The sequence below is a fragment of the Trachypithecus francoisi genome, unplaced genomic scaffold, assembly GCF_009764315.1.
Source record: "Trachypithecus francoisi isolate TF-2019V2 unplaced genomic scaffold, Tfra_2.0 Lachesis_group0, whole genome shotgun sequence".
NCBI classification, from domain to species: Eukaryota; Metazoa; Chordata; class Mammalia; order Primates; family Cercopithecidae; genus Trachypithecus; species Trachypithecus francoisi.
This window is the reverse complement of record NW_022681453.1, coordinates 187,416,376-187,439,485: the sequence shown is the minus strand read 5'-3', so window position 1 is coordinate 187,439,485 and position 23,110 is coordinate 187,416,376. Positions and strand designations below refer to the sequence as shown.

General features: G+C 38.4%; 1 protein-coding gene and 1 long non-coding RNA gene across 10 annotated transcripts in view; one reads left to right on the top strand and one right to left on the bottom strand.

The window, feature by feature from the left end:
• Nucleotides 1–23,110, bottom strand: part of LPP (LIM domain containing preferred translocation partner in lipoma) — a 731,638-nt gene that overhangs the window by 118,590 nt on the left and 589,938 nt on the right. The window lies entirely within an intron of this gene.
• Nucleotides 20,317–23,110, top strand: part of LOC117084371 — a 36,292-nt gene continuing 33,498 nt past the window's right edge. Inside the window, exon 1 of the long non-coding RNA XR_004437417.1 lies at nt 20,317–20,385. This is a non-coding gene — a long non-coding RNA (uncharacterized LOC117084371). The remainder of the gene's footprint in view (nt 20,386–23,110) is intronic.

Here is a 23,110-nt window from a genome sequence, read left to right as displayed (position 1 = left end):
AAGTATCGCCCAAACAGGTTTCATCTGCATGCAAAACAGTTTGGGGACAGACTGCTCAACCACGAGTTGGCTGAAAAAAAGAAATTCCTAAGGCATCATAATACATGTTGTTTTTCACCACAGAGAGGATTCTCCCTAATGCTGTCTTTATATTTTAGTTTGAAAAGTTTGTAATGGCTTTCCATCCATTGGAAATATACATGAGCAGAATCAGCTAAATTTTCTCATAAAATATTTTGGTAGCATTGAGCCAGAGAAAGCGGTTTACTTATATTAATTGGAAGCACTCCGATAGAACAGGCTTCTTTTGGGTTGCCGATGAATTTATCATATGGCACTGCTGTAGCCTTAGACAATACAGAATCCACAAAGAATGTCAACGGATAGCCATGCAAAGTAAGATATCACATATCACATCACGCATCAAACTGAGTTCTCACTATTTTCTTGGGACTTTGTCTTTACATAATGTAGCAATATCCAGTCTCCTGTGGTTACTGCCACGTAGCTCTGTGAATACAAGAGTTTTTTATCATATCTTTAAAGCTGGACTGCAGAACACATGTAGTTCTGTCGCTGTACTTGTGTAGATCTGATTCTGTAGAGAGGCTTGCAGGTTCAACAGGTCCGTGGACAGTGGGGGAAAGGTGGCTCCAATGTCTGTTTCCCTCTCTCTTGTTTTTCCCTCTACACATACGTATACACACTCACACACACCCACGCTCAGACACTCGCAACAAGAAAAGGATCAATGACTGCCACTAGGATGAGTGGTAGACACAAAACACTTTCGGAGACAGTCAAATTAAGAAACATTTTAACAACTTAGTCCAAAAAGAGAAATTAAGCTAAAGTAAAAAAAGAAAAACACAACACACACGACAAGCCAAAACCCCAAGGTCGTCAGGGACAGGAGTTCAGGAATGAGTGGACAAAGGCCTGGGCAGCAAACCAGATGAGATGAAGTGAAGGCTGAGTGATCTCCTGGTAAGGGGAAGTTGTTATAAAGTCTAACCACGATGTGATTCATTTATAGATAGAGATTTGCTTAGCTTAGACCTTCAGGTGAGGTGGTAAATTAGGAGGGGGAGTCCCACAGAAGGTTGCAAAAGCAAGCATGTTTCGCTGATGTAAATATATGTATTGTGAAGGAACCTAACAAAAAACAGAAAATTATTGTGCATTTTTATCTGTGCTCAGCACTGTCCTAAGCACTTCACATACATTCTTTCGTTTAGTCTTACCAACCAATTATTCTCCTTTTTAGATAAGAAACCAGAGGTTCCATCACCTGGCCAAAGTCTCAAAGGTAGAATGCAGTGGGGCTGAGACTGCAACCAAGTCTGACCATTTTCTCAATCAGCACATGTTTCTATGTATATAATTCAGTCATAATTCTGACCTATATCAGTATTGTTTAGAAGCAGAACCCATGAACACCTGCAGGGAAAGAGGAAGGGCCAGTCCAGCATCACTTCTCCACCCCCACAAGTCTCAGGGGATCTTAGTGAAAGCGATGGTCCTCCACTGCAGCTCTTGGGTGTCGACCCTTCGACTCTAGCTTCCCATCAGGAATGTGAGTTTGAGAACCATTGCTGTAACAAGGACTGGGTGCTTCTGGGTTCCACAAAGAGTAGTTTGTCCCGGGGTATTAGAATGCAGTGATGGCTAGTGCCAAATCTCCCAGGGGCTACATTCTAGGAAACTGGAACTTTAACATTGGGCCGAGAGGGGCAGCAAGTTGGGCAACACAAGCCCTGTTCCCAACCTTGGCGAAACTAATAACATCTACACACAGTAGTCATGATAGTAACATTTTGATAACAACTTCTACTTTCAGGAAAAGCAGCAAAAACAAAACAAAAATACTGCCACCACCACCACCACCACAAACAAAACAAAACAACCCCGCTTTGCATTTTCGAGTATAATACATGGTATCTTTTGAACAGTTACACATAACATGGTGTAAAGAAAATCAGATGTGCAATTCTTGCCTTTGTTACTAGCTATTGGCAGCCTAGACAAGTTTTCTAAATTTTCTGAGCCCGAATTTCCTTGTTTTCAAAACAAGCAGCTAAGTAGACGCACCCACTAGATAAGTGGTCTTAGTTGAGTCACTTATCCAGCCATTTTGTCAATCCCTCAACAAATGCACTTGCTGAGCTTCTGTTCTGTGCCAAGTACTGCAGTAACCTTTCCTAGGCTTCTCTAAGAGGGAGATGATCATAATTGCCTTAAATACTTAGCTGTGACATTCGGAGAAGGTAACATCTAGAGGGTGTCCAGCATGAGACCTACTTCTTTCTCCTTCAAACTATAGGAGGTAGATAGCTCAACTTCAAAATAAAGAGCTCATAACAACTAGAACAGAAAGGTGCATGCTTTGGACTGTTCTCTAAAGATGACAGTCAATGAGTGGAAAATAGAGGTTGCTATGTCTCTAAGCCAGTCAGTTAAGATTTATATTTATCAATATCTTACTGATGGAATTTTTGGTAGAAATTTGAATCTTAATCCCACAAAAATTTTCAAACCCTGGGTGATGATAATAGTCAATATTTACTCAGCACTTTTTATGTGCCAGGTGTTAAGTATTTAATTGTATTATCTCACATAATCACCCCAACAACTCTGTGATGTAGGTTCTATCATTACTTCCATAATAGTGGATGAAAAGGCAGCATAAAGAGATGACATGCCTTGCCCACAACCACAGAGTTAAATATTGAAGCTGGAATTGGCGCTTAGGCAGTCTGACTTTAACTTAACCAGTTTTCTAAACTGACTTATTACTTTAAAAGTCCAAAATTCCTAAAATTATCTGGCCAGGCAGGAAACTTGATTACATCACAGAACATTCCTGACAGAAACAGCCGTATTTCTTTTGGCCAAAGCAAGATTTCTCTTTAATTTTTACACATGGACATTTTCACATTCTCAGTCTTAATTTTTAATCCAGTCTTCTATATTTAGAATTCATTTCATGATTGATCTGCTAACAGAAAAATCAATATTTACAAGTACAGTTAGAACCACTATTGCAACAATTATTTTTGACTTATGGTTTGAATCTGCTCCATGATCTCTCTCATGGGAATCTATATTTCCCTTAGGTCCACTCAAAGGGTAAATTTGCCCAGGTACTTTTAGCTTTTGTGGTAGGAAATCTCCAAATTTATTCTGGTTATTTGAGACCAAACCTGATAATAAGGCAACCCAAGGGGGTGTTTCTAAAGCTACTGTATTTCAGCAGCCAGCAACAGAATAATCTTCACCCTGTGAAGTCAACAAGTATCCCTTCTATTTGTCTAGTGCTTTATCTTATTTATCAACGCATTTGATCCCTCAGTAATATTCGGAGGCAGCAAAGCAAGGGTTATAATCACTCTCATTTTAACAATTAAAATACTCAAACTTAAAAAGGGTTAGTGGCCTACAGAACCTAAGAGTTCAATGTGTGACTTAAGACCATGTAAAGTTAAATCAGATCCAAAGGACAGAGCTCAGGCAGAAGAACATGTTGCAAATGAGGTGGAATCCATGTAGATAACATGTAACAGTCATACTGTCACCAAGACATAAATGGGAGCCACAGTTTGCAGATGGAGAACTATGACTCATTTTGTAAAGAACATTAGGTTTTCTCCAGTGTCCCTCTTACCTTCCTGTTTCACAAAAGAAGAAAGCAGACACAAAAGAGTGTTAACATGGAACAGATTCTCTGGATATTAAACTGTTTTTTTTTTTTTTTTTTTGAGACAGAGTCTCACTCTGTCACCCAGGCTGGAGTGCAGTGGTGTGATCTCGGCTCGCTGCAACCTCCACCTCCCAGGTTCAAGCAATTCTCTGGCCTCAGCCTCCTGAGTAGCTGGGATTACAGGTGTGTGCCACCATGCCTGGCTAATTTCTTGGTATTTGTAGTAGAGATGGAGTTGCACCATGTTGGCCAGGCTGGTCTCAAACTCTTGACCTCAGGTGAGCCACCATCTCGGCCTCCCAAAGTGCTGGAATTACAAGCGTGAACCACCACACCTGGCTTGGATAGTAAACCAATATGCAAAGGAATGAGTATTTCTCCAATGATCATATTACCCTTTCCATCTTAGAAAAGATGTGTGCTATGATTTGAATCGGTTCCCTCCAAAATTCAGCAGTAGATATAGTGATGTTATTAAAAAGTATTGATTAGGCCATACTAGCTCCTCCCTCATGAATGGGATAAAGCCCTTTGTGAAACTGGTTTCATGCGGCCTTCTGCTGGCTTGCTCTTCCACTGTCTGCCATGTGAGGATGTAGCACAAAGCATCATACTGGAAACACAGAGTAGCCCTCACCAGAAAATGAACTCTGCTGGTGCCTTGATCTTGGACTTACCAGCCTCTAGAACCATGATAACATAAATTTTTGTTCTTTATAAATTACCCAGTCTCAGTTATTCTGCTATAGCAGCACAAAATGGACGAAAACAATATGTGACTACTAAAAGACTTTGTCCATACGGTACCTGCCTCCATGGGAGATACGAATTTAGAATACAGAACAAAAAGGGGAAAATAAAAATTATAATTAACCTAAATTAAAATTGTGATATATAAAGACTGAGAATAAATTTGCAGTTTCACATAAAACTTCATAATTTCTAGATTCTCTTATGAATCTTACAACAACTAAAAGCTAAATGAGACAATTATCCTCTTCTTAACACATGAGTTAACACAGGAATAACCTTGTACATGACTTGAGAAGTAGGTAGCAGAGATGCAAGTCAGCCCAGTCTAGTGATCTTTGAGCTGGACCATACCATATTACCTGCATAAATGGAGCTGGCCCCAAAGATGGTGCTATTCTCACCTCACATTACTTCCTGAGGAAGCCAATTCGTCTTACTCGGGATTCTGTTTCACCGTTTAGTAGCAAAATATCCATAATACACTGTTAAGAGGATTTAAAGGGTCATAGGACGTGTAGAAAATTCAGAAAGTAGCCATTCCAACCTCTTCATTTACAGACTCAGAACAAAGGGAAAGAGAGAGGCAATTCTTTGATTAAGATGTCATAGCAAGCTGTCAGGAGAGATGAGGCCTGATAGCCTTTGGGCTCTCAGTACAGCACTCTTTCAAGATGCACAAAGCTATCTCCCAGGTGCCCTACCTCAAATATTAGTTTCTTCCCACTAGTAGGCGCTGTTGCCTGATCGTGAGGAATTTCTCCTTCTACATAACAGTAGATTTTCATTGTAAATAGGAGTATTGCATGGGAGACACTAAGTCTACAACATGGCTTCTGTATGACCCCAGAACCAGGTGAACTCCATTACAGTTGGAACCAGTAGAGTCATGCCATTTCTCTCTGAAACACTGTGGTGTTTTGGATTTGTACATTCGCATGTTCTGGAAACCAAAGGAATAGCAGCAGGATATGGTGTAGTGAGTGAGTTCTGCGGAGCTGTGTTGAGGCAAAAGAAGTCAAGGCTCTGGTCCCATTTTATTACCACAGCCAGTAATAAAATGATTGCTTTACACGTTGGTATTATGTATAACATTCACTTAACAGAATCTTTCCAGCTTAGCTTTGTTACTTATTATTATTTTGAGACAGAGTTTTGCTTTTGTCGCCCAAGTTGGAGTGCAATGGCACAATCTTGGCTCACAGAAACCTCTGCCTCCTGGGTTCAAGTGATTCTCCTGCCTCGGCCTCCCGAGTAGCTGGGATTACAGGCGCACGCCATCATGCCTGGCTAATTTTTTGTATTTTTAGTAGAAACAGGGTTTCACCATGTTAGCCAGGCTGGTCTCAAACTCCTGACCTGGTGATCCACCTGCTCCAGCCTCCCGAAGTGCTGGGATTACAGGTGTGAGCCACTGTGCCTGGCCTGTTATTTATTATTTTTTAAAACACCACAGACTACTCAAGTAGTGGTAAATCTGTAGATAGAAGAATTGAGTTTTGATTCCAGCTGCACCATATATATGATCTGTGACTTTGAGTAAGCTATTTTACCCATTTGAGCGATAGGTGGAAGATAAATAGTAATCTCAGCCCTAGGTACCTCAAAGTATTACTGGCAGGATACAAACATACATACATACATATATATATATATATATATATGTGTGTGTGTGTGTGTGTGTGTGTGTATATATGTGTGTGTGTGTGTGTGTGTATCCTGCCAGTAATATAAGTATACACACATACAAATAAAATGCAAAGAATTCCTCTAAAATATACTGCTGTAAAACAAATTTTCTTATGAATATTAATAAAAGTCACCTGTACAATGGAACAGATATACTTATATATCTGGGGCTTCCATCCAGCAATGACATTCCGAAAAATTTCCATGCCAAATCCACAAGGTAGAATGCAAGACTGATTTGAGTAGATTGATTTTGAAGATATGAGCATCTCACAAATACTGGCAATGCCAATTAGATTCTCAGTGGAGTGAGCAGATGGGGTCACAAATATTTGACACCTGATGTTACACTGGAGCTCAGGGGGAGACCCATGAGGCAGGACCTAAGGCCTTTTCCATTCTTGTATCTCTGAAGAATTCTCATTGCTAAACCATAGTCTGCATCTGATTCCATCTCCAGCACTTGCATAGCAACACTGAGCTCTCTGAGTGCTGAAGTGACGTCTAGGGAACAGTTATTAATACACATATGTGTGCACACAGTATGTGGAAATATGCAAGATTGAAAGTGATTAGTGTATTACTTTTAGGTAATACTTCCCATTGGGACTATGCTCCTGGAAAAATTCCTCTCTCTCTCCATAGAAGCTTGCACAGTCAGCTGCTATCACTTACCAGAATGTTTGGGATAAAAATGGTGTCAATTTTAAGGAAACACACTTCTCAATTTTCTTTGTTAACATTTGAATAAAACATTAGAAGGTTCTTACTTTTCTCCTCTCCTGTTTCATTCAAAGAATAAGCTCCTTCACAATCTTACTTTGTGTGAGAGACAAAATAATCACCCTTCTTTGCTACCTGCAGATTAGCAGAATCATTGGGTTTTAAAGTAGAAAAGTTTAAATTCCATTCTAATAAAATCCACTGGCTCTCATAACTTCTCGGTTGCATGGCAATGCTTTATAATAAGAACACAGCAAGAAATCACATTTCTACTTGTAAGAGCGTATAGACCTGTGAGATCATCAGAGAGAGCAGCAGCAGAAAGGCATGGAAAGCATTATAGGAAGGATTTGGTTGGGAATGAAGGGACACTTTCTGGACCAATGAAAATTTTGGGAAATGGAACATCGTCTAGGAAGCCATGTACCTGGGCTGGCCACATTTTCTCTCTGTGACTCTCTGTTATAAAATAAATACACTGAATCAAATGTTTTTCTAAGGACCGTCCTAGTCTTCAGTTTTTATTATGAGATAAACTTTATAGGATAAACACACAAACTAAATTTTGATTAAGGCTGATTGAGGGTAAGGAGAATCCACTCTGTGGTGATTTCTGAGCAGTCCTTCATGACCTCAAACTTATTGACACATTATAAAAGCTATAAAATGAAACAAATGAGAAAACTGGGCAATAGGTTATGTTTTATTTATGCCAGTAGAGTATATTTCTGGGTGATTCCTCTTGTACCAATGTAGTTTCCATATTTAGATTATCATATTTAGTAAACACATATCCAAATCCCTAATAACAAGTGAGATAAGTCAAGAGCTTTCCCTTACTAAGGCTTATAGGGAGCTCCCAGAAACCATATACTTCCACAGAAACTGCCTAAAAACAGATAAGCTCAGTAACAGTTTCTTGCATCGGCTCCTATGTGATTTTATTTGAAGTTCTGTCTTGGGCAAGAGATACCACACAGGGAGAGTGCAAAGTTGAAGGTCTTTAGCAAAAATTTGGACTGTAAACACAGCTTGGCATTATCAGCATTCTGTTAAGTTCAAAGAAGAGATAGTTACAACAAATACAGCTTGCTTTATTTCTGAAACAAAACCGTGCACATATTTGTGGCCATACTACTAATTAACCTGTAGATTGTTCCTTTCATCTATTCAGCATGTTTTTCTGCTCCCTGTTACAACATGCTGAGGTTACTTTTCCCATATGGACTATATTCAAACAGTTCCCTTATAGGCATTAGAGAGAGAATGGTACAAATGATTAAGGGACTAGAGAAGCTGACTGTAGAGAAAGATTAAAGAAACCATATGTGTACATATTAGGAAGCTGACAGGTGACCAGGGAGTGCCATAATGGTCTATAAATATCTGAAAGGGGTAAACGCTGAGGAACAATTTAGCCTGGTGCAAGTGGTACAACTGGGAGTGATGGTGTCTCTTAAAGAAAAGAGAAGATCATTATTAAAGAAAAAACTTAGATGTGTAAGATGCTACGTATGGAATATGGGAAAAGGGGAACATGTAGACTAGTTGTAAGTGCAATGGGATGATAGTCAGAAGACATGGGTCGGCACTACCATGTATAGCTGTGTAACCTTGGAAAGGGCATTTAACCACTATGGGCCGCAGTTCCCTCTTTTGGAAATTAGAGTATGGAACAGAATCACAGGCTTTCAAAGGATGCTCCCAAGAACTCCATGGTTTTGAGGATCCTGCTCTATTGATCCCCACCAAGAGAGGAAGGAGAATGAAGGGGAGCGGTGAGTGCCTAGAACTCCTTAGTCTGTTTCATTTCTATCCCATCAGCTTCCTCAGAATAATTTCTGGGGGATTTATCAACTTTAAAAAGTTTGTGTAAAAAAGCTACTGACTTAAAGTTTGAAAGATGTATTAGGGATCAGCTTTAAATCCATTCATATTCAAAAGACTCGCGGTGGAAGACTCATTAAGGTTGTTTTCACAAAAGGCTTACTGAGTGGTTAATTACGGGCCAACATGGCAGACAGAGCAGTAAGACAGAAGTGCTGTTGCCCTCATGGAACTCCCATTCTAAGTGCAACTCTTAATATAGGATTATCAAAAATTGACAAATGAATAGAGGAATCACTATGTAACTTCCTATAGGATTGAAAATAATTAACTCAATTTAACATTTACAGAACACCCATCAACGTTTAATACTTGTGATAGATAATGTAGGGCATAAACATTAAAATAAACAGATATCAAGTGCTTACTAGACATCAGGCCCTGTATGTCAAACCAGGAATATAAAGATGAGTAAGACCTGACACCTGCCTTCCCTAGAACAAATGGACATCTATAATTACCAGATAAAATAAATGAAGGCTGTTAGAGGACCACACAGAAATACCTTGAGAGTCATATAAGAAAGCTATTAATTCTTTCTAGAAAATGGGCTCAAATTGGGGAAGGGATGCTGATAAGAAAAATCTTTAGAAAAGAGAAAGGAGACTCAAGTTATGAAGGATACGAGAACGGTTTACCTGAGTAGAGAAGCAGGAAGGGGGAAAGCATTTTAAGTAAAGGAAAAGCCAATTAACAAAGAGAGGAATGAAGCGTGGAACATTCAGAACCAAGAGGGCAGGTAGGGATGGGAGGAAAATCTGACTGGAGTCCTGGGCCCAAGGCCGACTAAAAAGGATTTCCTACATGAGACTAAGAAACAGAAAATGTATTTTATAGGCAAGAAAATGTCAGTTTCAAGTAAAAAATGGGATGACCATATATACATTTTAGCAAAATCTCTAGCTATAATGTAAAGACTGAAGAGGCGAAAGGAGGTTGGGAGGCCAGTTGTTTTGGCCACTGTAATATTTCAGGCAAGGGGAGCAATGGGAGTAGAAAATAATGTTTTTGACCTTTTCCTATGCCACCTATCAGGTAGGCATTATCTTCTTCTATCTGCACATTTAGACAAGGAGGCTCAGAATAGTTAAATAACTTGCCCAAGATCACACAATGAATACATGCAGAGCTAAAATTTGCACCTTAGTTTGCTCGATGTTAAAGAATACGCTCTTTTCGTTACACTTGTTTCCAAAAAATGATATCAGCAGTCGGCAGTGCAGTTAGGGGGAGGGGACAGATTCAAAAGTTGTTTCAAAATACACAGCGGAAGAGGACACATTGGATGTGGAGAAAGTGAAAAGTAAGAAACAGCTTCCACATTCCCATTCTGGGAAATTTTGTGGATGATCCCAGATATCAATGTAATAAACTTCAGATTTTCTACAGCTTCCAGTTAAACTAGAGGTGGCGGAAAAATTCTTACTATGCATCTCTCATTGTGCATATAAGTGTGTGGATATATGCCTTTGTGTACACGTGTGTAAGTAAATAGCTGTGTATATATGTTTGTGAGTGTATACGACTATATGGAAATATATATTTGTGCGTATGGTTATAAGGAGCTTTAGCAGCTATAAGTAGAATATGAAACTCACCAAAAAAGATTATTGAGAGAGAAAGTGTGATAAAGGAAGTTTGACATCATCCAATTTCTATTACAATGCCAATGCCCCTCACAGCCTAAAACATCATCAAACTCTAAAGAGAGAGAAGGCACCAAACCAGACTGACGAGCCCAGATTGCAAGCAGATATCTGAGGCTCAAGAATCTAGGAATCAAAATTAGAGTAAATGAGGATGGGAAAACTGGCCTCTTACCACTTGCCTATTCATTGCGTATCTTGTGATTAATTTTCTTTATGTTTTCTCTTCTAAATTTTTTCCTCTTTGGAGACATTCAAGCAGAGTGGTTGGGAATTCTGTAGGTAGGACACAAGCTTCAGAGGAAGTTGGAGTACACTGCCTTTTTAAGGATCTTTCTGGCTCTGAAATTCCATGACACATCACTTCTGCTTGTACGCTTCATTGGTTGGTTGATTGATCATAGGAATACTGTTGAGACTTAATGTGCCCTTCATTTAGCAACAGACTCCCTAGATTACCCTCTTAATTTTATCTGTTAACACACTCAGACTGGAGTTTATGGCTTGGCTGGTGTTTCTGGCTACTCTGCTACTCTTGAGTCTGTCTGTACACTTTTGCTCTTTTAGGCCTAAGGAGTTTCTTCCTCTGGGTGGACACGCTTAACCCTAGCACAAACTGGAGTGGAACCTGGCCTCAATTTCGTCTCAAATGTTCCCTCAGCTGTGTGCCTCCTGCTACACCTGCTATTAGAGTCAGCTGCATTTGATCCCAAATCTGCTCCTAGTATATGATCTTGTCATTGTAATTATGTGAGTTAACCAATTATTATGTAAATTAATACAAATAAAATGTTTTAATTTCTTAAAATAAAATCTAAGTAGAATGCTTTGGAAAAGTTCCATAAAGATACTTCACTCAGGAAAAGAAGGTAAATGTTCTATTAGGTATGGTTAAGCAAACTTTAAAATATTAGGACAAAAAGTGCACAAAAATCAAAGCACTATGTACACACACTGTTTCACTGTTCTCTGCACTCACACTGTTTCAAGTTCTTGCTGTCCTTTAAGGAAACCCAACCTGGACCTTGTAGAGGATCCATTATGGCATACTCACCGTGACTTGCAACAAATACAAGGCTGACAGCCCTCACTCAAATATGCCTTGGCCAAATTTCAAACCAATGGGTGAAAAACACTTTTTCTTGTTTATTTATTAAAACCAACTTTATTGAGGTATATTCTAAATAGAATAAATAAAAGCATTTTAAGTGTACACTTTGATGAATTTCAATACATTTACAAGCCCTTGTAATTGCCACCATTATCAGGATCTGGAACCTTTCCATCACCCCAAAAACTTCCCTCTTTGTCAGTCCCCATTATAATCAATCCTTTCCCTCTTCTAGCCTCAGCAAACTACTGACTGCTTTGCGTCAGTATAGATTAGTTTTGTCTTTTCTAGGATTTTGTAAATATGTGATTACAGGCCGGGCGCGGTGGCTCAAGCCTGTAATCCCAGCACTTTGGGAGGCCTAGACGGGCGGATCACGAGGTCAGGAGATCGAGACCATCCTGGCTAATACGGTGAAACCCCGTCTCTACTAAAAAATACAAAAAAAAAACTAGCCGGGCGACGAGGCGGGCGCCTGTAGTCCCAGCTACTCGGGAGGCTGAGACAGGAGAATGGCGTGAACCCGGGAGGCGGAGCTTGCAGTGAGCTGAGAGCCGGTCACTGCACTCCAGCCTGGGTGGCAGAGCAAGACTCCGTCTCAAAAAAAAAAAAAAAAAGAAATATGTGATTACAATGTAGGGAGTCTTTTTTAGGGGTGGGGGTAGCTCTGGTTCCTTTTGTTCAGCATCATAGTTTTTTTTTTTTTTTGAGACGGAGTCTTGCTCAGTCACCCAGGCTAGAGTGCAGTGGCACAATCTCGGCTCACTGCAAGCTCCGCCTCCCGGGTTCACGCCATTCTCCTGCCTCAGCCTCCCAAGTAGCTGGGACTACAGGCGCCCCCCCCACCACACCCGGCTAATTTTTTGTATTTTTAGTAGAGATGGGGTTTCACCGTGTTAGCCAGGATGGTTTTGATCTCGTGATCCACCCGCCTCGGCCTCCCAAAGTGCTGGGATTACAGGCATGAGCCACCACGCCTGGCCTTGTTCAGCATCATATTTTTAAAAGTTTTTCATGTTTTTGTGCATATTAGTAGATCATTTCTTTATTGCTGATGAGTCATCTTTCATTGTATAAATATAGCAAAATTTGTCCTTTCACCTGTTAATGAACATTTGGGTTGTTTCCAGTTTTTGGCCATTATAAATATAGTTGCTATGAACATGTGTGTACAAGCCTTTGTGTAAAAGAAAGGTTTCATTTCACTTGGGTCAACATCAAGGAGGAGAATTGCTGGGTCATATGTTGAACACGTTTTATTTTTAAGACACTACCAAACTGTTTTCCAAAGTGGCTATACCATGTTCCATCCTCAGCTGTGGTGTCTGAGAATTTCAGTTGCTCTGTCTTTTAGCTCATTCTTGGTATGGTTAGTCTTAGCCACTCTCATCAATGTATAGAAGTACCTCACGGAGTTTTATTTTGTTTCTTTAATGACTAAAGATACTGAGCATTTTTCATTTGCTTATTGGTTAGTTGTGTATTTTCTTAGAGAAGTACCTGTTCAAATCTATTGCCTATTTTCAATTATGTTGCCTGTTTTTAAATTGCATTCTTTGTCTTCTTCTTGAGTTTTAATAATTATTTCTATATTCTGGCACAAAATCTTAGTCAGATACAAATACTTTGCACATATATTCTCCTTGTATGGGGCTTGCTATTTCATTTGTTATGGGGTCTTTTAAAAAACAAGTTTTAGAGTTTTAATAAAATCAAATTTATCATTTTTAACTTTATGGTTTGTGGGGTTTTTTGTACACTCTTTTTTTTTTTTTTTTTTTTTTTGAGACGGAGTCTCGCTCTGTCGCCCAGGCTGGAGTGCAGTGGCCGGATCTCAGCTCACTGCAAGCTCCGCCTCCCGGGTTTACGCCATTCTCTCGCCTCAGCCTCCCGAGTAGCTGGGACTACAGGCGCCCGCCATCTCGCCCGGCTAATTTTTTGTATTTTTTTAGTAGAGACGGGGTTTCACCGTGTTAGCCAGGATGGTCTCGATCTCCTGACCTCGTGATCCGCCCGTCTCGGCCTCCCAAAGTGCTGGGATTACAGGCTTGAGCCACCGCGCCCGGCCTTTGTACACTCTTTAAGAAATATGGGAGGCCGAGACGGGCGGATCACGAGGTCAGGAGATCGAGACCATCCTGGCTAACACGGTGAAACCCCGTCTCTACTAAAAATACAAAAAACTAGCCGGGCGAGGTGGCGGGCGCCTGTAGTCCCAGCTACTCGGGAGGCTGAGGCAGGAGAATGGCGTGAACCCGGGAGGCGGAGCTTGCAATGAGCTGAGATCCGGCCACTGCACTCCAGCCCGGGAGACAGAGCGAGACTCCGTCTCAAAAAAAAAAAAAAAAAAAAAAAAAATATTTGCCTATCTAAGGTTGTAAGAATTCTTTTCTTTTCTTGGAAAAGTTTTATAGAATTAGCTTTTACATTTAGGTGTTTGTTCCATAAAATGTGCAAGGCCTTTACAATAATAATTAAAAACACTGCTGAGAGAACTAAAAAAAAAAAAAAAAAAAACTGAAGGGAGAGTTATACCATGTTCATGCATTGAAAGACAATACTGTTAAAGTGTCAGTTCTCCCTAATTTGATTTACATGTACAACACAATCCTTTATTGCTATACATTGACAAGCCACATCTAACATTTATATCGAAATGCAAAGGATGCAGAATAGTCCAACTAATTTTGGAAAAGAGGAACCAAGTTGGAGAACTTAGACCACCTGATATCAAGATTTGCTCTAAAATTGTAGCAATCAAGATAGTGGAGTACCAGCACAAGGACAGACACAAAGACACAAGTTTAAAAATTAAATTACATAATCTCCCTTCCCCCCCAATTCAAAGGAAACTAGGATTACCTCAGTGGACCCAAATGTATCAAAGAAGGGTCTACTGTATTTTTTTTTTTCCATAAATGTCATGGTTTTAGTTTAAATAGCATGTTTAGGAAAACACTGTGCTTCCTTTGCTCATTTTCTCTCTGAAGATATTACAAACTAGTTTTAATTTCTTGTGAGAAGTGGGGGATGGTGCATACCAGTGAAACACACTGATGCTTTTTAAATTTATTTTCTCCTCCAGAAAGGTATTTGCAGATATCTTATCAAATTCATGTTTCTGCCTCAGATTTGCTTATTTGCTAAAAATAATAATTGTGCATGGTCATAGAAACTGAGAATAGGCAGAGGATCAGCAAAGAGATTTTACATTTTATCAAGAGATGAGAATTCATGCCTGACTTCTGATGTTAAACAAACAAACAAAAAGAACCCATACTCTTTATCTTTCCTGGTGCAAAATCATTTTGCAACTCATAAGAATCAAACTTATGTGTTTCACTATGAAGTCATCTCTTATGGATCACTCCAGAAAGATAAGAATTTTACAACCTGCTGAGCACATCAAATAAGTTTAACTGAACGATCACAAGCTGAAGACAAAAGACTTTTAAATGGTCCTTACCCTGTGAGTTCAGGCTGATTTTTCATTTCTTACCAGTTATTGTGCCTGAAATATTTAAAGTAAGTTATGAGGTTCTGAAGTATAAAGCACTTCTTAGGAAAGAATGTTCTTCACTAATAAGTTAATGTAATTTTTCTAACACTGTGGGATAAAATATTCATAATGGATTAATGTGAAAGGATAGAGACACAATTAAATGTAATTTCTCTTTATTAAAATTGATGTAGGATATTGGTCTTGGCTAGGTATGCTCCAATAGAGAATATGAATGTATCAGAGGATAAAACACACTACCTTCTTGTGGTGCTAAAATGTTAGAGAGAGTAGACTCTAAAGTCCACAGGTAGATCCATTTCCTCATTGGTACTATTATGAACAAATTAAAGTTCACAGCCCATTAGGCAACATGGTCCCTACTGCAAAAGCACCATTTAGTAAACGAGGGAAACAGAGGAAATGACTTTATGATGTCTGTGTTGATATCAACAGTAGCTCTCATATTGACAACCAGGATCCCTTCTTGCCATACAGTCTGTTAGTACATAAGGGGATACAGTCTGGCTTTCCATATACATTGATAACACTACTGATGATTTCTGTGAACATTATTCTTGGGAAACAAAAGCCACATTATAAATAACACCTTAGTATCAACAAACTCAAGACAATCCTGGCCAGTGAATGACAGTCACTGGTCATTTAACTTCACAAAATATGAGATTCAGTAGACCAAGGAAGTAACTTTCAGAGATTATTATAAAATGGCACTATTGTCAGTCAAATTGTGTCACTATCAAGCTTGCATAAGGGCTCTTTCCAAACTCTGGCTTTTAGCAGTAGATAGAGACAGAATGACTGCAACTCAAAGACTGCAACTACAGACAATTGCAATTTCTGGTCTGTTGCCAGCTCACAGATAACACAGTTGCATCCATGCAGAGTTAGCTTATCAAGGATATTTTTGGAGTAACTAACTCCCTGGAAGGGAACTAATTTTTATGAGTTAGGTTTCTAGATTTATCTTATAACCCTTCCTCCCTTTCCCTGGAATTTTATCTCCTAAGGAATTATATATTGACCCATCACTTGAAATTAAAAGCCCTCCATTATAAAACTATGAAATAAAACCCTTATACATCTTCTAAGCAGCAGCAAATACTCTGGACTTGTTTTCTAACTGCCCCATATTTTCCAATCTCTATGCCTTTGCTTGAGTTATTTCTGCATTCTGGATGCAACTCATTTCCACTAACCACAATCACACCTTGTTATCGAAGGCCCATTTCAAATGCTGCCTTCTCCAAGAAGGCAAACAAGATTTCAGTCCTTTCCTTCCTTCTTTCTTCCCTTGGTCACTCCCTTCCTTCCTTTTCTTTTCCAGTGAATACTGCAGTGTTTCCCTTCTGTGGATTGGCTGTTTAAAACTGTGGTCCATTTTTCATAGGGTGGTTTATAAAGCCTTTCTTTATACCCCCCAAAGCATATATAACTTCTTCCTTCTTCAAATTATTACAGAGATTAATTCTTTTCAGGCAATCATGTTAATTCATTTTGTGCTATAGGTATTTATATAATTGCCTAATCTCACCTACAAGATCTTGAGGCATGTTTACAGTAGAAACTATGATCATTTGTCTATGTACTCCATGTGGATCCCAGGTAATGGCTGATATTAGAAAGACTTCAAATTGGTATACGCAGGGGCAAGCCATTATTTCCTAAAGTATTTTTTAAAAGACCAATCAGACAGCGAGTCATCCTTCACAAGGAGTCTGATATTTATGCCAGCTAATAGTCTCATAGTAAGAGATGAAAGGTGCATCATTAATTGGTTTATAGAAATTATGTCTTGCTGATGTCAAATAAAGGAATACAGTGAATATAACTTTCACAACAAAAGTCAAATATACATAGCACCAGGGATCCAATTAAATGTTCCAAGTTAAGAGTTAAAGGACACTTAGTTGCTGGTTGTAGCAACTAAGAGACTTTTTACATTTGTGATTAAAAGCAGCCCACACTTTATCCAAGGACTATCTTTGACAATAGGGATCCATTGCACATATATAATATAACCACAGTAAATTAAAGAGCTTTAAGTTTACCACTAGGGTAGAGTAAGATTCTCCACACAGAATTCTAAACCATATTCCATTAAACAATTAGGAACAAGGTTTCTGAAGTTATATTATCTGCCTTTAAAATCTGACCCTGTTACTTACAGGTTTGTTTAAGCCTTCTGGGTATAAACTACCTCATCTATACATGGACAATAGTATCTATTAAATTAGAGTTGCTGAGGAAATTATACAAGACTATGCATATGAAGAGCTTTGAATGTACTTAGCATATCCACTATAAATACTGTGTTTATTGTTATTGTTATTGCCAACAAGTCTACAGATTCACAACATGACCAATCATCATCATTTGAAAAAAACCCCTTCTGGGGACTCATTTGCTACAGAATTTTATTCTTCAATAATGACAGACCAGGGGATGGTGGGCTAAGAAGACAATTGCATTCCAAGATCCTACTCAAATAAAAGCACACCAGTACCAAAAATAACAAGTAACAGAAAAAAATGTAGGGGGGAAGAGAGAAAGGGGATGTATGTGGGGGAAGATGGTTATAACAACCAAGATATTTCAATATATGTCTGGAATGCAGAAAGCATATGAAAGCATGTTGATTAAGTGGAATAAGCCATACCCTAAGCGGAATAGAGCTGAGAAAGAGGAGAAAGGAAAGGTTGTACTGTAGACCATTTAAACAGCACAGATTTTTCTCAACTCAGGGCATCCTGTGATGCTTATAATTACAATCTAAATCACAGGGTTGGAATCGGTGGTCTAGAGATTCTGCAGTTACCTATGTAGGGGACACTGCCACATTCCCTAAGGCTATTAAACATTTCAAAAGTCCATCGCTGATACAGTCAGTGGCAAACCATAGCCAAAGCCAGCCCAAACTCAGCCTGGTGCTGAAGTGGTATCTGAGTCCAGAACTACTTAAGACCAAAAATAACATACTGAATATTTGCTGCCTCCATCTCACAGCAGAGGGCAAGTGGGAAAGGGAGATGGTGTCAGCAGTTAATTACCTTTCTTCCAGAAGAGTAAAACAACAACAACAACAACACAACAACAACAACAAAAATGGGTGATCAGTGGGGAGGAGTTCTAAAATTCATCCACGGGAAATTTCATCTGGGCTACCAACCTGTCTACCAGGGTTGACAGGCCCATGGGTACACTAGGAAGGGCTCTTTGATGAATTACTGGCTCATAAAATCTTTGAGCCAGAAGAGAGAACCTCAGTAAGTCTCTTTGTTTCGTAGTGACAGAGCCAGGGCTAGTATCCACATTGCCCAGCTTTCAATCCAAAGATCTCTTCACTACTCCATTCACAACTCTTTCTTCCCTAGTTCTTAGAAACATTCCTATTTGGCTAATTAGTTCTATATATTTCTTTTTATAAAAAAGTCTTTTATACTTACAAAAATAACACATGTTCATTGTACAGAATTTGAAAATTAAGGAAAATTAGGGGGAAAATAAAATCACATGTAATCTGATATTGGGAAATACTCTGTTTATATTTTAAGGTGTCTTAAAAAAGACTTTCTACCCATTTTTATATAAATTTGGCAATACTGAATATATAAATTTAATGTATTTGTTCCTCACAAGATAATATTTCCCCAAATCACTTAAGTTCTTTAAATATAGTGTTTTGGCAATATCTCATTACTTGGGATTGATAATGTTTTGTTCAGCAGATTCCCTTTCTATTTGCCATTATAAGTTTTGCATTAGTGAACGTTTTAATAAATAGATTTTGTTCAAATATATATTTATTTAGGATAATATATGTATATATTTATATAGAAATATATATCTCTATAGATGTCTATTTATCTATCAATCTATCTATCCATCTATGTATCTATTACTGATAAATCCATCCATCCATCCATCCATCCATCCATCTATCTATCTGGATTGAGAGATACAAGATGTTTAAAGTTCTTGAGGAATACTGTAAAATAACTTTCTAAAAGTTTTGGGCCAATTTACATTCTTACCAGCAGCAAATGACAGTAGTTTCTTTTCCTAAATCTTTGCTAATTTCATAGGTGAAAAACTAGATTTACTAGGTTTCAGTTATTTGTATTTTCTTCTCATACTAATGTGAATAAATTTTTTTAAGTTAAATATCCATTTGTATTTCTCTTTTTAAGAATTATTGACATTCCTCATCTTTCTCTGTTGGGATATTTGCATTTGCATGAAAATTTTCATATGGATATTAACCCTTATTCTTACTTATTTTTTCTTAATATTATATATTTACATACACTTTAAAAGTTTTGTTTTAAAATTTATTGATAATTTATTTTGTGACTGTTCTTTATGTTTTATTACAAAGCACAGAGAAAATCTGTTCTCAGTACAGATCAGATCAATAAAGTTTTTAAATCATTGTTAGTTTTTAAACATTAAGTTTTGCAGTCTATCTGGACTGTGCATATCATTTCAATGAAGAGGCTGTGTTTTTTGAAAGCATACTTTTTCGATGAACCACAACCTTTAATTTTAAAATAGTTTAAATTTCTAGGAGAAGTTTATGGCTAGTCCTGTCTCATTCTTCTAATTAATCCACTCCCTACATTCTGCTCCTCCAAAACACCTTGTCCACACAGGTCTTTTGTAAATCATAATCCCGCTAACTCCGCTGGGACAGCTCAGTGGATCCGTTGGCTTCTCCCATGTCTAGTTTTGCTGTCTGGCCCCTTTGTCACTTGTTTAGACACACAATAATTACCACAGTGTTAGTTTGAAACTCCAAATGTCTGACGTATCATCATGAAAATATTTGGGGACACTGCCCTTTCTCTGTAACTTTATGTTATTACAGGCTGGGCATGGTGGCTCATGCCTGTAATCCCAGCACTTTGTGGGGCCGAGGCAGGTGGATCACCTGAGGTCAGGAGTTTGAGACCAGCCTGGACAACATGGTGAAACCCAGTCTCTACTAAAAATAAAAAAAAATTAGCTGGGCATGGTGGCAGGCACCTGTAATCCCAGCTACTCGGGAGGATGAGGCAGGAGAATCGCTTGAACCCAGGAGGTGGAGGTTGCAGTGAGCCGAAATCGCATTGCACTCCAGCCTGGGGCACAAGAGTAAGACTTCATCTCAAAAAAAAAAAGAAAAACGTTATTACACTACATACAGTAAGAATTAGTAAGAATTAGATCGTAATAGATGTGACTTAACCTGGCTAATTCATTTAGTATTTTGTCTGTTGTAACTATAATAAAGCTATTGTTGATATTATTAGGAGAGCTCTTCGGAAATACTCATCAAGATATTTAATCGCCTGAAACAGAACAACCACTGAGAAATGAGGTAAGAAAATTCAAGGTCAGGTCAGTGGGTCAGTAAATGATGTATTATACAGGCAGATCTGGCTTAACCAGAAGAATCAAGGTCAACAGTATGTTCTGGGTATAGATTGGTTGAACTACGTGTTAAAAAGGAATTCTGCTTATGATCAACAAAGATGTGAACTACTCCAATGTGAACCACATCTGCATATAATTTTCAAGGGTGAATGACTGCTGGGTTCACGTGTAGATTATGGCATTCTGGAATTCAGGGCATGGGGTGACACTGAGTGTCTCCAATTTCAAGAAGTGCTCAATACACTCAGGCTCTTGACCATATGCTCCCGAAACCTATCAGTGTTCCTCCTGGACTCTTTTCAAATTCAGCAAATGCATCCTTTCCATTGAAGTCACTGGGATGGATGACAATCTTCACAGGTCATCTAATCCGTGCACCTGCCTTCAGGCAGGGCTGCTCCTAAAACTAGCCCAGACAGATGGTTCTTTGCTGTTCTCAAAATTCCCCAGGGAAGGAGGTTCCACAGGCTGCTACAATAATCCATTCCCATGTCTCCCAGTCACCTCTAGGACACTGAATCCTAAGCATTTAGTTAATAGCAGGTGGCAATGAGACAACTCTTTGTCTCTCCCTGAGGAATTGGAAGTTGGCCAAATTAGCCATGGGGCAATTGCCAAAGTGTACAGGAACCCCAATGCTACTCTGAGCTTCACAAATATCAAGTTAAGTGGGGGTATTTAGTGTTCCCAGCTGACAAAATACCAAATTCAGCAATGAACTAAACAAGTTTCATAATGCTCCGTCAGGAATTTACATGTCAGTAATAAATTTCAAGACTTAAATTCTTTCAAATTAAAAAAATGAAATAACATTTTTGGTAAAAGTAATTTGGAAATAAGTTTCTAAATAATTCTTATGTGGAAGAATGACTGAATTATAAAACCTTTATGATAAATTTTAAAATATATCCAAATGGCATGTAGATAAAGTCAAGGAGAGGCATTTTATAAATTTAAATGCTTTTTATCAGTAAACAGAAGAGACAGAGAAAAATAAATGAACATTCAGAGTAAGATGCTACAAAAATGAATAACTAAATAAACTTAAATCAAAGAAGGACATATAAAATAATAAGGCTAAACATTAAAAGTAATGAGTTAGAAAACGAACTCCGTACACACACACATACACACCCCTTAGGAAAGTTCCACTAAGGAGGAAAAAGGAAAAACAAAGCAAAAGGAAGCTATGAATATGGACAAGAAAGATATTTTAAAAATTATAAGTGAGTAACATGCCTATATCATAGTAACACAGTTGACAATCTTGACAAAATGCATGATTTTCTAGCAAAATATAAACAGCAACACGAATTCCAATAGAAGTAAAACGAAATAAAACAACAACAAAAACACTTCAGTAGCCTAATAATCACTGAAGAACCTGAAAAGGTTGTTAATATAAAAGTTTGTTAACAACTGAATTTGGTAAGGTGTTTGAATATGAGCAAAGTCAAGAGTTTCCTTTAAACTAGCAATAACCACACATACACAGCCACAAGCATAAAGATGGCACAGTAGCAACAAAAATTGAATTATCTTGGAATAAAGTCATCATGAAAGGAAACGACACTAGAAATAACTATTGAAGTGTATGAAACAATTCAAATAAAGAGAGAGAGTACCGTGTTAGAGAAGGGGAGCTTAATTTTTCAAAATTGATTTTAGTACAGATTTATGAGACAGCATGTGGAAAATAAATTATTTTTCAGAGGTATTACAGAATTCTTCAGTTTTAACTAAAGCATACTAGCGTGTATGTGTATGGTATATAAGTGTACACACACACACACACATGCGTTTTTGGTGAAGGAAAGATTCCTAAGATAGGTTGAGAACTTTTGACTACAGACATAGTCACTCTGCAGCAGAGAAATAAAGAAATGCTCCCTTTAGACTGTATCCATCCACAATCACACATGAGACTTGGATTAAAATTTACGACTACACAAGGTAATTACCCCCGAAATAACAAAGTTCAAATGTGGGCATGACTATGACAGGAAGTGGGCAGGAGCAGCCAGTCCCAGCCCTTTTCCACTGAGTTCGACTTGCACATGGGATTCTTCCAGCTTGATGACTATTGCCAAAGTAGTACTGACCCAACTTTTCTCTATTGTCCAAGCAAAAGAAATTACTGCTAAGGTGAGATGGCAGAATGAATAGTCAAACAAAAAGAAGTTTCTCAACTCTAATACTTTATAGTTGAAAGAGCATTTTCACTGATATTATTGAGTTTAATTTATACCCCAATACTCTAAGATGTATTTTCATTTTCATTTAATGAAGAAATATGAATAGATTATCTCAGAAATTTCTGTCATTTCTCTCTTCGTTAGGATATTCCTTTTATTTTTATTTTTGGAGATATAGTTTCACTCTGTCGCCAGGCTGGAATACAGTGGCGTGATCTTGGCTCATGGCAACCTTCGCCTTGTGGGTTCAAGCGAGTCTCCTGCCTCAGCCTCCCAAGTAGCTGGGATTACAGGCGCCTGCCACCATGCCCAGCTAATTGTTATATTTTTAGTAGAGACAGGGTTTCATCGTGACCCGCCTCGGCCTCCCAAAGTGCTGGGATTACAGGCGTGAGCCAATGTGCCCGGATAGGATATTCTTTTTTGACAAATATTAGTTAATCTAATTGGCATAGTCGGCATTAACGTGGCAAT